This window comes from Nyctereutes procyonoides, unplaced genomic scaffold (assembly GCF_905146905.1).
Source record: "Nyctereutes procyonoides isolate TBG_1078 unplaced genomic scaffold, NYPRO_anot_genome, whole genome shotgun sequence".
Classification (NCBI taxonomy): domain Eukaryota; kingdom Metazoa; phylum Chordata; class Mammalia; order Carnivora; family Canidae; genus Nyctereutes; species Nyctereutes procyonoides.
The window spans coordinates 101,929,734-101,943,834 of record NW_026575125.1 but is presented as its reverse complement, the minus strand read 5'-3'; positions in this window follow the sequence as shown (position 1 = coordinate 101,943,834).

Below are 14,101 nucleotides of genomic sequence, written 5' to 3'. Positions count from 1 at the left end.
TGCATGGAGCCTGCTTCTCCCTCTGCCTGTGTCTCTGCCTCTCTCTCTCTCTGTATGACTATCGTAAATAAAAAAAATTAAAAAAATTGTAAAAAAAAGCCATTTAGCTTGGGTAAAATTGTTTTCATTTTCATAAATGAATAATTGCCCTACAACTCTGAAGAGAGCAAAGCTGAGCACTTTTATGGGTAAATGAATACATTCAAATACTTTATTGAAACTGCACATCAGAAGGAAAACAGCCAAGGTGGTAAGTTTCTCACTGGATTACGGAGAGGGCTGGGAGACCACCATGAGTTTTACCACCAAGTGACCAAATGGCCTTACTGTCTGACCACTGATAAGGGTAAAAACAGGTAGCAGAAAAGGTATGTTTATGCCATGGTTGGTTGTTGTTGTTCCAAACAAGAAGAACATAATATACCTACTTAGCCATTTATGATGACTGTGCTACCAGCTCAACTATTTCTCAGCCTTTCCCTGGGCCACCACCACAGTCTCCTAACTGGTGTCATTAGTCTTATCCCCTTTGAATCTTTTTTTCCAAGAGTGCCAGATAAACATTGCTGTACCACAAACTTGCTGACATCACTCCCATCCTTAAATCTCAATTGTCTACAGGCTAAAAGTTCCTTGATCTGTCTTACCAGGAAGTTCATTTTAATCTTCATTGGTGCCCTGAGAAGTGAATATGATTATCACTGCTGTTTTGCACGTGGGGAAACTGACCAGAGAATCCTTAATCTCCTTGCTCAATGTCACAAGTCTAGGAAATGGCCAAGTTGAAATTTGAACCCAGGTCTCCCTGGTACCAAAGTCTGTAGTCATGACCCTCACATCTATACTGCCTGGCTCTCCAGTTTCATTTCCTGCTCTCCCTTTCACCAACACCTGGTGTCAGCCCAGACCCTGTGCTTTATTTCTTTGTTCACAGCATCACTTAAGTAGTCTTAAGTTTAAAGTTGTCTTTTGTAAGTTTTAAGTTGTCTTCACCCTTGATGGAAATTCTTGCAATCAGAAATCATTGTTCACCTTTAAATCTATACTAGTTATCTACTGTCACATAATGATATTATCACAAATACAGCAGATTAAAGGAACAGACAAGTTATTTCACATTTTCTGTGGGCCAGGAGTCTGGCCACAGCTTAGCTGGGTCCTCTGCTTAAGGTCTCACAAGACTGTAATCAAGTTGTTAGCTGGGACTCCTGTTTCACCTGAGGTTTTACTGGGAAAGGATTTATTTCTCAGCTGACAGGACCCCATTCTTTGTAGGCTGCCAGACTGAGGGCTTCAGTTTGTTGCTGGTTGTCAGCCAGAGGTAACCCACAGCTCCTTCCCCATATGGCAGCTAATGACACGACAGCTTTCTTCTTCAAACCCAGTGAGGGAAAAAAAAACCCAGTGAGGGAGAGCATCTCTCTTAGCAAGATGGACATTAAAATCTCATGTCATGTAATCACATATACATCATTACACACATTGTGCCACCTTTGCTGTATTCCGTGAGTTAGAAGCAGTTACAGGTCCTGTCAACATTCAAGAAGAGTGGGTCACACAATGGCGTGAACACCAGGAGATGGGGATGATGGGGACCATAGTATCTCACCAGCCAGATTTAGAGCTACCATGTTGCACAAATTCCCAGACTTGTACCTTAGGACAATCCTTTACTAAGTGCTCAGCTGAATATTTGCTGGCTGAAAGCACAACTAAATCAGAGCCAGACCAGCTTAGGAACAAAATTAATTGAGGCGTAGCATTGTAGAAAGGGTTTTAACATGGGAATCCAGAGTTTCATGTGCCTGGATCTCATATCTGTAAAACGAGTGGCATAAACCAGCTGATTTTTAAGGTCCCTTTCATCTTCATAAGTCTGAAATTCTAGATCATCTATTTATTTCCCACTTTTATCACCCCAAATTTCATGACATAATAGTAGCTAATGCTTACATAGCATTTACTTGTGCAGATATTGCTCTAAATGATTTATATGTTTTAGACTCTCACAGCAACATTATGGGGTATATCCTTTTATTTTCTCCATTATATGGAGGAGGCGCTGAGATTCATCAGTCCCACTCCAGAGCGCAGGTAGAAACCCCTATGCAGTTGTTAACCTTAAAAACAAAATACTCAGGGGACGCTTGGGTGGCTCAGCGGTTGAGTGTGCCTGCCTTTGGCTCAGGGCGTGATCCTGGAGTCCCAGGATAGAGTCCTGCGTGGGGCTCTCTGCATGGAGCCTGCTTCTCATCCGTCTTCCTATGTCTCTGCCTCTCTCTCTGTGTCTCTCATGAATAAATAAATTCTTTTTTTAAAAAATAAAGCACTCAGTTATTTTACCAGCAAAAATGGGTTTATTTGGGAATGGCAGAGAACTGCAATTTGGAACAAGGAAGGTATTGCAAAAGCACAGGAAAGACAGAACAAAGTAGACAGGGAGGAAAAAAGTTAGGAGGGATAATATGAACAAGAAGACCATTGGAGTAAACTGGAAGTTGGAAGTATAGCAGCTTCTCATTGGCTGGGCTATGACTGTCCCCCATTGGCTGGGCTGTTGCCAGAGGGGCAGGAAAATTTTTCCTCTTCTAGCTGGGTTAGTAAAGCCGCAGCTAAAGTAGTAAGACTTCTCTTGCTGTTGGGTCTGCAATGGGGGACCCGTGGTGGGGCGCGAGAGCTCCCCCTTCTGGTCTCCGGACTCTATTTAAAACGAAATTTCCTTTTATTAATTTTCATGCAGTACTGCCTTTCTAAAAGAGAGGCAGGTGAGGGAGTGAAGGACAGGAAGCATTTTCAAGGCATGGCCGGTGATATTTAGAATTTCCTGTTCTTTCAAGGTTCAAATTTGAGATCTAAGCAATAAAAGAGGGAAAGGGAAAGCCGACCATTATTGTAGCTCTTTCCCCAAGCTGGCATCCCCCCAGAGCCTGAAAGGCGAATTGGTAGAACCAAAGCTCAGCACAGCCATTAAAGAGCAGTGGGAGAGAGAATACTGAAAAGCTGTAACAGGGAATTAGAAGACTCAGTGTGGACTCCCTCCTCCCTCCATCCCCCAGGCAGTGACAGGCAGGCACCATCTCCCTTAGGTCCATTCTTTATCCGCCTTGGCTGGACAATGCCCCTTCCATGTTTGGAATTTCCAAGCAGAAAGACAAGTAGGTAGGGGTCACGCCGGTGTGGATTGTGGGAGGGAATTGGGTGAGAAAGGCAGTGGAGCAGAACATACACAAGAGTGACAGTTTCTTATTCATTAAATTATCAAGTCCCTGACAGAACAGACTGAGCCGAAGCAAATCCTTATTAGGCCTGAACTGGACTGGCTCAGTCTTGACACTTTGCTCTATAAGTCATTCCTTTATTTCTCTACCAGGTATAATCCTATATTAAAGAGCAAGGTGTACTCTGACTTTTTATTGCTTTCCTGTGAAGTGGTGGTTTCTGGTGTGGGGAAAGATAGGGGGCTAAATCATGCATTGTGATCTCTTAACCCCTTTCCATCTAAATTAAATAGAAACTCAGAATCATGGCAAACTGCCTACTTTGTTCCCCCCTTAGAGACTACACTTTATCTTTTATGGAACAGAATCAACAATTTAATGGAGAGAAATAAAAATTTATGTCCTTAATGATCACCTTGGAGAGAATGAAAACTCTGTCAACCTCCTTGACCCAGCCTGCAGACACAAAAGGGGAAGTGTAGGCTGGCAATGCTTTCAGGCAACACCCTGGGGTGTGAGGGGGATAGGAGGAGGGCTCTGGGGCCCCATTTCCATTGAGTTAGCAATGACATCTGGGCACATTTTTCCTGGGAGGCAAGGTAACTTGTGGCCATGTTTCCACATACGCTGTCTGCTTTTTATTTTCACATAAAAATATCTTGCAGAGGTTTAAAATAGAGTGTGATGGGACTCCTATTCAGATGAATCATTAGAAGATTTTAATGACTGACAAAAATTCCAACCTAGCAGAATGGTCAAGTAACATCATGGTTAGGAATGTGGACTTCCATGCTAGACTGCTGGAGTTCAAGTCTGCATGCTCCCATTCACTGGCTGTGTGACCTTGGTCAGGTCACTCAACCTTTCTGTGCCTCAGTTTTCTCATCTGTACTATGAAGGTAATAATAGTGCCTACAGCCATGGGCTTGTGATGAGGATTAAGTGAGTTAACTTTTATAAAATATTTGGAATAGTACCTGGCCGAGTAAGCATAAAGTATGTGAGTATAAAATAAATAAACTAATATTTATTTATTCACTGCCTGCTAGGTCTTATGATGTAGATTTTCTCTTTTGTGTCACTGGGCTACACGGAAATGTAAGTATTGTTATTCTTCATTTATTGATAATGAAAATTGAGCCTCTGATAGGTTATATGACTTCACATAGTTTGTATGTTTCAGACCAAGATTCAAAATCAAATTTACCTCATTCAAAAGTGAAGGTTTTCACTTTCTAGTTGCATAGGATTTTGCTGCCCTCTTTCTTTCTTTATTTCTTTTTAAGATTTTATTTATTTATTCATGAGACACACACAGAGAGAGGCAGAGACACAGGCAGAGGGAGAATCAGGCTCCATGCAGGGAGCCTGATGCGGGACTCTACCCTGGGACCCAGGATCACGCCCCGGGCTGAAGGCAGGAGCTAAACCACTGAGCCACCCAGGGATCCCTGCCCTCTTTCTTGAAGGATGTGGACCTTGAACAAAGTTCTGATACAGTTTTTCCAGCTTCCCTGGAGCAGTGGCTGTTGAGGCCTCTGGCTGCCACCTAACTCACTATAGGTATTCTCTGGTTTTACTTCTCATTTTAGGAACATGTTTCTGAAAGGCAAACTTAGATGAATTGACTGTATCCTCTCTTATCCCCTGAAAGAATTTAGACAGTTGAGCCTGGCCTGACTTCTCAGAGAAACCGTATTGTCTTCCTTGAGCAGGTTACATTTTTTTCCCTAATATTTTGTTTATTTATTCACGAGAGACACACAGAGAGAAGCAGAGACATAGGCAGAGGTAAAAGCAGGCTCCCTGCGGGGAGCTTGATGTGGAACTCGATCCCAGGACTCTGGAATCACGCCCTGAGTCGAAGGCAGATGCCCAACCACTGAGCCACCCAGGCATCCCTAATTATAAGCTCATGATAGCTTTTACAAAATTTGCTACCCAGCATGGTATTCAGCAACATGTATAATCCCAGCTGCTATTCCTCACTCCCAGTTTTCACGGTAGACTTCTGAATCCGTACTTCCCTTCAATATCAGCAACTAGGACCTCTACTCTGGGCCCTGCACTTTAGAGAACCCTCTCTGACCACCCTCAGACTCCACCTCTCCTAATGTAATGAGGATTCTGTGAGGCCACTATTGTTTATAAAAATTTTTTTTCAAATTTATCTTTAGAGAGAGAGAGTACATGCAGGGGAAGGGGCTGAGGGACAGGGAGAGAGTCCTCAAGCAGACTCCCTGCTGAGTGTGTAGCCCAATAAGGGGCTTGATTCCGGACCCCAAGATCATGACCTGAGCCAAAATCAGGTGCCCTTAACCAACTGAGCCACCCAGGTGCCCCTGGGGCCACTCTTTGAGTAGCAAGAATATAGAAAACATAGCAAGGATTTTGGAGTTGGACAAACCTAAATTTTAAGACAATGTCCACTGATTTAATAGCTGTGATCATTGGGCAAGTTCGCCTAACCTTTCTAGACCTATGTTTCTTCATTTGAGGAATCAAGACAATGAGATAGACCTTAAAGTGTGGTGAAAATTAAATAAGGTAATGAATGTAAAATATTCAGAATGGTACCTGGTACCGAGACACTTCAGAAAACTTGAGGTCCTTTTTGCATAATAATCTTCTAGAATGCAGTTTGACAAACATCACCACAATTTCTCCCTTGATTTCCTTAAAATCCCCCAGATGGCTATTGCCTGGTCCCATTCCCCTTGACAGATCTACACTGACATAGTTTGTACATTAAGATCAGAATATCTTGTGTACTTAACATCATCTAATCTGGTGCATCTATGTGATCTGATTCAAAATCCAGTATGGGAAAAATGAGAAGGAAAACAGCAAAGGGTGCGGGGGGGGGGGCGGGGAGGATACATTTCTTGACTGTGGTAGAATATGCTTCCAAAGCTGGCTGCAACATTATTCCCATCCCACATGCTCATTTGCAATGTGGTCTTGCCATTCCTCCCATTGACAGGCACATTTGGACTGGCCCTCTGACCTGGTTTGACCAATAGAATGTGGTAAGGATGACAGTTGAGCCTTGAGAGCTCTTCAGCTACTGCCTTCCTGTATGGAACACTTCTTCTTGGAACCCGGCCATCATATTGTGAGAAAGTTCAAGAAGGCTCCTAGGGAGGCTCACACTGGGAGGAAAATCAAGGCCCCCAACCAATAGCTTCAGCTGAACTCTTAGCCAGGAGCCAGCATCGATCACCAGCCCTATGAATAAAGCCATTTGGAGCCTTCCAGGCATCCCAGAGACCCAGCCAACACTTCATGAAGTAGGAGAACCATCCAATCAATCCACATAAGAAATAATAAATTGATGCTGTTTTACATCATGAAGTTTTCAAGTTGTTTGTTATACAGCAATAGGTAACTGACACTGAACACTTAGTAAGCATGTGTCCATGTACACTGTTGACCTGAAAGCATCTTTCAATGATTAAAAACACAGGGAAGAAGGAAACACATCATATTACCTTGTGACAGATTTGAGAGGAGAGCCTCTTAGAAAAATTGATAGCACCTCTGTATTAGTAGTACATATACTTATTCTTCATGTCTGTAGAAGTGACCTTTTTACTACTTTAATGTTTTCAACAGATATGCATAGTGGTCAGTGTGAAGATACAGCTAGTTCCTAATTGTGTTTTGAATTGTCAGCCATCAACGAAAAAGCTAGCCACTGGTAAGGGGTGGGAATAATTGAGCTCCCTATGACATTCATCTAAAGGGACAGAGATCTGCTGGAGGACACTGTCCAGACAGCGTCTTTTTCGTGCAATGGTTTTGGATGCTGTAATAGATTTTCCTTACCTTTGCATCCAAATGTTGTTTCCTGTTCTGTTTCCATATTGCCTTCCACTGGTGCCAGGCACTGCCTTTGGATACGAGACAGGTTCTTCTCCTTCTTTGAGGGCTCAACTACTTTTGTGGTGTGAAAACCCAGAAACTTTAATATACTGTAGTAAGCCTAGATATTTCTTTCTTGTTCCACCATTATGGGAGGTTGCAGCCCACAGTTTCATGGCCTTGAATGTACGACTGTCCAAATGCAATCCGGCCTCTTGCACAATTAAGGTAAGACGTGCCACTGTCTGTCCAAGCAAAAGTCATCATTTGGCCCTGACCCTGTGATGACCTAGGTGAGGGGCTTCTCCTTAGCTATAGCACTTCTAGCCTAAATCTCTAATTCTGCATCCAGCAACTAAGATGCTCAAAAGAATGTGGAAACAATATTTTGTAGACCTGCCCTACACAAAAACCTTCTCTTGGAAAACACAATCTTAATCACCGTGTATTGTTCACATCATTATATTTGGATGGGGTAGGTATCTGATCAGAGGTAGCCAGAACTTTCAATCACTATTAACAAATTCTGAATGAGAGTAAATTTGTTTTCAAGGCAAAGGAGCAAATACTCATCGATACAATGTTGCAAATAAGTAATTAGAACATTGTGCCGAAAAGTAAAGGATTCACAATGAAAAGGCACTTAAATACTAACGCTACTCAGTAGAAGCCCTGGGCCCCACTGTTTGTTCACTTGGCTTGTCTTTATGACTTACTTCTATTTCTCTAAAGGATATTTTCCCCAAACGACAGTGTTCAACAAGTAGAACAAGTAGAATCTGTGATGTAGGCCGTTGCATCCCAATTTCATTTAAATGAGAATCCATTATTTCTTCCCTACACTTATTCAAGAACTCATTGTTCATAATTTTTTCATCACTCTGTGATTAGAACAATTTGTATGTGTCCCTTGTACATTGGCCAGATAATGAAATAATCATTTGTGCATCTATGCAGTATTTTATACCTATTGTTCACAGTCTAATTTGCTCTCTAAAGCCATTTTATCACTCTCTAACAAGGACGGGAGTCTTTGAGGCATCTGGTCAATGGGGAGAGTTAATTTATTCATTCAAAAAATATTTATTGGGTATCTATTATGTGCAAGGCACTCTTCTTGGTCCTGGAAAACCAGACAAGAATTCTTGTCTTCACGGAACCTACATGCTAAAGAGGAGAGACAGGCAATAACCAAATACAGAAGTAAAATACATGATGTGTAGGAGAGTAGAAAGTGTTATATAAGGATAAATGAAGAAGAGGGCAAGGAGTGTTTGGCAGGAGATGTGTATAATTTTCAACAGAGTCATTGAGGAATGCCTACTAATAAGATAGCATTTGAATGAAGACTTGAAGGATGTGAGGGAGCCAGTAAGCTTTGTGGATACCTAGAAAGGAGCTTTCCAGGCAGGGAGAATAGCACATGCAAAGGCCCTGGGGCAGAAGTATATTTGGATGTGATGAGTAACAGTAAAGTCCTCTGTCTATAATGGAGCGAGAAAGGAGAAGAATAGGAGGCAAACCACAAAGATAATGGGCAAGGGCACATACAGGCCTATTTATGGGCTTTGTTTTCTTTTTTTTTTCTTAATTTAAATTTTACTTAGTGAACATCCAGTGCACTATTGATTTCTGGAGTAGAATTCACTGATTCGTCACTTACATACTACTCGCAGTGCTCATCACAAGTGCCCTCTTTAATACTGAGCCCACATCAAGCCCGCCCCCACCCACCTAGGGCTTTGTTTTTTAGATGAGTGAGATGGGAAGCCTAAGAGGGATATAATAAGACATTTTTAGCTGTTTGCCATGAGAACTGACCACAGGGCAGTAAAATCCATAGCAGGGAGGCTAATAAAGAAGTGACTAGAGGAAGGAACAAGTTGATGGTGTTTTGGACCATGGTGGTAGCAGTTGGTAAGACGGGAAGTGATGGCATCCTCCATGTATTTTACAGGTAGGAACTGCAGGATTTGCCAACGGATTGGATGGAGGGCATGAGAGAAAGAGCAGGCAAGGATGACTGCAAGGTTTTGGTCTGAACAGCTGTTTAAGTATTGGGTTGACTAAGACAGGCAGACTGGTGAAGGAGCTACTTTGGCGAAAAGAGGAGGAGGTCCTTTTTGGAAATGAGAAATATGCAGCACTTATTAGGCTTTCAGGAAGAGATGTCTAGTAGGCAGTTGAGTACTGGCACCAATTATACTTTCAGAAAGAGACACCTAGTAGGCAGTTGGGTACCTATGGCCCAGAGATATCTGGCCCAGGGAGATCTATTATGGAGTCATCCTTGCATAGATGGCATTTCTGCTCTTTAGAACAGATGACATCACTACAGGGGTAAAGGTGATTAGAAAGACTCACAGAGCCCTGTGCACTCCAAGTGAGAAAATCAGGAACTGGCAAGGAGTCCTTTAAAAGTATGGCTAGTTGCCGCTTTTCAGATGTTGCCCCCTGTGAATGGACAGAAGTGTTTATGACCAGAATCTCTTGGTACATCTAACTGATGTCCTAGCAAAGACCCTCTAAAAGAAGGGCAATGCAAGAAAGGGAACGAATGATTCTTTGTATTGAAAAGGCTATGTTTATAGGATGCCTGAGCTCAAAGGAAGCTTAAACATGATCTAGTCCAACTCCTTCCATGTGCAGATGGGAAAACTGAGGTCAAAGTCACAGGGCTGACAGATGCACAGAAGGAACTCAAGCTAGAGGCTTGTGGCACCCTGGCACACATGCTTCATTCAGTACACAGCTGATACCCCCAGAGCACCATGGACGAGAATGTTCAGAGGGAGGCAAACTTTGAGGAGGCAACATATAAAAATTTCCTCTTAGTGTCAAGAGGTAAGGTAAATAAAAGAATGATGGCATCAGAGAGGAAGATTGCCAGTTGGTGTTTCCATTTCCTCTTTAGAAAACTGTTTCTTGTCAATTAGTGAAAGACAAAAGTTTTGCTCTCCAGATATCACATGTTAGTATGTAAAGGCAGGCTTAGTTCTTACTTTAAAAAGGTCAGAGCCTGAATTTCAATGCTCTAGTGAGCTACTATTTCCCTTGGAAACTTTGTAATCACTAATTCATTGAAGTCTTATGATGTTAAGTGGTTTCTGGGTCATAAGATTAGATGTCAGCCTCTGCCAAGAAATTGCCCATGAGGGGTGCCTGGGTGGTTCATTCAGTGGGGTGACTGACTCTTGGTTTCAGTTCAGGTCGTGATCTCAGGGTCATGAGATTGAGCCCTGTGTTGGGCTCTGTGCTCAGTGCGGAGTCCACTTGGGACATCCTCTCCCTCTGCCCCTCTCCCCCGCTCACTCTCTCAAATAAATAAATATATCTAAAAAAAAAAAGAAATTGTCCATGAATGATGGTGTCAGTTTATGCTTGTTCTTTTTTAAAGTTAATTTTTATTTTCTTTTTCCTTCTTTCTGTTTGATATGAAAAATAAGATAAAAGTTTCACTCCTCTACTCACACCAAATGGCTAGTCTATTGTCCAAGGAAATCTGTTCAATAAACCAGCTTTCTTCCTCACATTTGAAACTGTATAACAATACATTTGTGTAGGAGTGCTTGGGTGGCTCAGTTGGTTAAGTGTCTACCTTCAGCTCAGGTCATGATCCCAGGGTCCTGGATTTTTTAGGTGAACTGAGCTGCTTTGTGCTCAGAATCTACATTCCAGATTGATGATTTAGTGTCCTAGGAATTTTTAAAAAATTTTTTTCCAATATTTAAAACCAGTTTGTAATTGGGAGAACATCTAAATGCTTAATTAAAAAACACAAATGAAGTGAAAGCTTTAAACGGGTACACACTGTTCACACCTATATTTCAAGTTTGGAAATGCATATTTGCAAGCAGCAATACAAAAGTATTCATGAAGAATGCATAATCTCTGAAAATTATGAAAACATCCCTGCTACCAATACATAAACTGACTACCATATTGTTACTTCTGTGTAGCGAGAGAAGTTCATTTTCAAAACAGATAAAATTCAGACTTCACAAGTGGGGCTTCCTACTCAGCAGGGAGCCTGCTTTTCCCTCTCCCTCTGCCTGCCACTTCCTCTGCTTGTGCCTCCCCTCCCCCATCAAATGAGTAAATGAAATCTTTAAAAAATACATTTCTTCAGGATCCCTGGGTGGCGCAGCGGTTTGGCGCCTGCCTTTGGCCCAGGGCGCGATCCTGAAGACCCAGGATTGAATCCCGTCGGGCTCCCGGTGCATGGAGCCTGCTTCTCCCTCTGCCTGTGTCTCTGCCTCACTCTCTCTCTCTCTCTGTGACTATCATAAATAAATAAAAAAAAATACATTTATTCAATGTACATTTGGGCCTATCTGAAAAATTTTTTATCATGTTCCGTTAATTTTTTAGTATACTCTTGCTAAGTAACACATAGTTTTTATTAATATATTCTTATAATGCATTTTATTTTATTTTTTAAAGATTTTATTTATTTGACAGAAAGAGAGAGCACAAGCAGGCAGCGGGAGAAGAAGAAGCAAGCTCCCCACTGAGGAGAGAGCCCAATGCAAGTAGGCTCCCTGCAGAGCAGAGAGTCTGATAAGGGCTCCATCCCAGAACCTTGGGATTATGATCTGAGCCAATGCAGCCACTTGAACTGACTGAGCCTTGCCTGCAGGCTCCCTGTTGAGCAGAGAGTCTGATGAGGGCTCCATCCCAGGACCTTGGGGTCATGACCTGAGCCTAAGGCAGCTGGCTAACTGACTTGAGCCACTCAGGCAGCCCACTTATAACGCATTTTAATATCTGATGATGCTAGGTCCCCCTTATTTCTCCTTCTGTTCAAAATGGTTCTGGCAATTTCCTCATACTTATTTTCCAGATGAATTTTGGAGTAATATACTCAAGTTCCAAAGTGAAATATTATGTTAATGTTTGTTGAGATTACATTGAATATTTTAATTAATGTAATTGATTTTTTAAACCATTTACATCTTCTCATAAAGAATACGGTATGTCTTTTTATCATTTACTAGAATCTTCTTTTATGGTTATCAGTGGAGTTTTACAATTTTGTTTTATTCATTTCGGCCTTGTCCATATCTTGTCAAGTTTATTTCTAGGAAATCAGTCATTATTATTATTTTACAAATGAGACATGTTCTTACATTAAATTTATGTTAATGTAGTATAAGTGTTATTGAATTTTTATTAACAATTCTAACCAATTACCTTATGTTATTTTCTAACTTAAGTCATTTCTCTGAGTTTTTATTTTTTTTAAAGATTGTATTTATTTATTTGAGAGAGAGACAGAGAAAGAGAGAGAGTGAGAAAGAGGGAGAAGGAGAGAGAAGCTGAAGCAGACTGTGCACTGAGCGTAGAGCCCTACATGGGGCTCGATCCCACAACCCTGAGATCATGACCTGAGCTGAAACCAAGAGTCGGACACATAACTGACTGAGCCACCTGGGAAGCCTATTTTCCTCTGAGTTTTTAATGATACATAGTTTTTTTCTGTGTTCATAATAAATTTTCTTCTTTCCTTTTTTATATATCTTATTTTCTTCTCTCTAAATGCAATGACTAATACTTCCAGAACAATGTGAAATCATAGTCCACTCAGTGCTTTCCTTGCTTTGTTCATGATTTCAATGGAAATCTTCCATTGTTTCAAAATTAGTGACATTTGACATAGGGTTAAGAAAGTATCCATCTCTTTCATATTTTATTAAGCATCCAAAAAGTCAGATATAGATAAATTTATTCATTGATCTGTTTCTGTATTTATTGAAATAACCACATGCTGAGTCTTTCTTCCGTTGATTTATTAAGATATCAAATAATATTAATTTAATACTTAATCTTGAATAGTATTTTCCTTCCTAAGGAAAATTCACTTGGTTATAATGTCAATGTATTAATTCACACGAAGATAGATCTATTTGCTAAAGATTTAGGAGTTTGGGGGCACCTGGGTGGCTCAGTCAGTTAAGTGTCTGCCTTCAGCTCAGGTCATGATCCCAGGGTCCTGAGATTGAGCCCCACATCAGGCTCCTTGCTCAGCAGGGAGCCTGCTTCTCCCTCTCCCTCTGCCTGCTGCTCCCCCTGCTTGTGCTCTCTGTGTGTCAAATAAATAAATAAAATATTTTTAAAAAGATTTAGGGGTTTTGTATCAAATATTCAGAGATCAGCTCTATATTCAGTTTTCTATTTGATCCTTATTGTGGTTTGGAGAATCAATATTGCCTTTTGTCAGTGGCTTCCCCCCACCTTCACTGAACACAAACATGCAGGCACTTTTTTCAAGTAGCTAGTTAATGGATAGTCTAATATTCCCCCCAAAACAACTACCCATCACTTCTTTTCCCTCTAAAAATATTTGCTTAATAAACAAATAGGGAAATAGTTTATGTTTGCTCACTTGAGAAATTCAAGAACGGATTGCTGGGGGTCTGAAGGTATGACAAGGTGGTATTCTTTTCTTTTTTTCTTTTCTTTCTATCTGTTGACCCCCTTCACCCATTTGTCCCACACCCCACCCCAATTTTACACTTGTTCTTTAGACAGTGGTTAAGGGAGATGGTTCAAGCTATCCGCCTTCAAGAAAATGGAATTTCCCTTGGCAAGTCCAAACTGGCATCTTATATAACATACAGTAAAGTAACTGGGATAGAGCTCACACTGCCTACCACCTCCGCCAGACTAGCATGTGGTTCTAAAACAGGAAGAGAGCTTTGGTGTTCAGAGATAGAGTTTCAACTTAGGTAGGTCCTAGCATTTAGAGATCTAGAGATGAACTGAGCTCAGAAAGGCCGTCATACGAGGCCAGGGGTTTCCATATGATTTGTGCTTTCTTTCCACATAATGCTGACCTAGTCATGAGTAGTCCTGAACAGTTCTGAAATAGATTGTTGGGAAGGCACTGAATGTTCTCTTTTGGAGGTATCAGACTGAGCTGGCCATTGCCTCTTCATTCCTATCTCCCAGAGAAAGGGATACATTTGCTTGAATTCCCCCAGAAAATTATTTCTGTGCACTCCTTGCCAGACTAGGTC